The sequence below is a fragment of the Camelus bactrianus genome, chromosome 23, assembly GCF_048773025.1.
Source record: "Camelus bactrianus isolate YW-2024 breed Bactrian camel chromosome 23, ASM4877302v1, whole genome shotgun sequence".
Classification (NCBI taxonomy): Eukaryota; Metazoa; Chordata; class Mammalia; order Artiodactyla; family Camelidae; genus Camelus; species Camelus bactrianus.
This window is the reverse complement of record NC_133561.1, coordinates 15,502,439-15,503,307: the sequence shown is the minus strand read 5'-3', so window position 1 is coordinate 15,503,307 and position 869 is coordinate 15,502,439.

Sequence of the window (869 nt, the reverse complement as noted above, 5' to 3'; positions counted from 1 at the left end):
CTTGACCTCTTCCATCTCCAGTTTACACTGCCCGAAGGACAGTACCATTGCCACCACCAGGCTCTGGATGAAGTGGGGGACACAGGTATTCATTTCTAGCTCATGGGTTTCAGGTGCAAGGGTTTTATCAAACCATCACAGTTGGGAACAGAGGACAGAGACAACTCACCCTGGAAGCTGTTAATTTCCTTCGCTGTCCGATTTCCATGGGGCCCACCCGGATTTCTTCTGAGCTCTGGGCTCTTGGGAGAAAGCCTGTCTACCTGTCCAGGGTGGCCGAGCAGCGGAGTGCTCAGACTTCTCCTCTAGCCAGTCTCCTCAAGGACAGCCCACCCGAGGGAAGCACCTCCTCCCAGGCGAGTGTCTGAGGTTCCCCTCCCCAGTCCTCTCCGTGGCAAAGGACTGGGCAGCCCAGCCCTAACAGAAGCTTCGTGCAGCCCTTGGCAGAAGAACCTCCTGGTCACCCTGGACTGCCTCCCCCGGCCCAGACAACGGCCTCTTCTATGTGGCCCTAATTGGTTGATACTCCAGCCTTCAGGGTGTCTGCACACAGGGCTCTGCTCACCAAGGAACTCAGCCGTCCTGAGCTACTCAGATCACTTGTGGTTACACACAAAGATGAGCGCCCCCGCCACTGGACAAGCTCCAGTTTTTTAAACCTGAGAAAACACCGCTCTTTATACTCTTCGAGGCCTCTCACATGATACTATCTTGCTGGATCCGGCAGCATCTCATCTCTCTGACCACGCCATCCCTTTCACAGGAACACACCAGTGCAGACAGACACACACTCCATCGGTCTTACGGTGGAGAACCTTCCTGCAGTGAGTCACCCAGCCTTGAGATCAGTGGGTGAGTCAGAGCAGCTG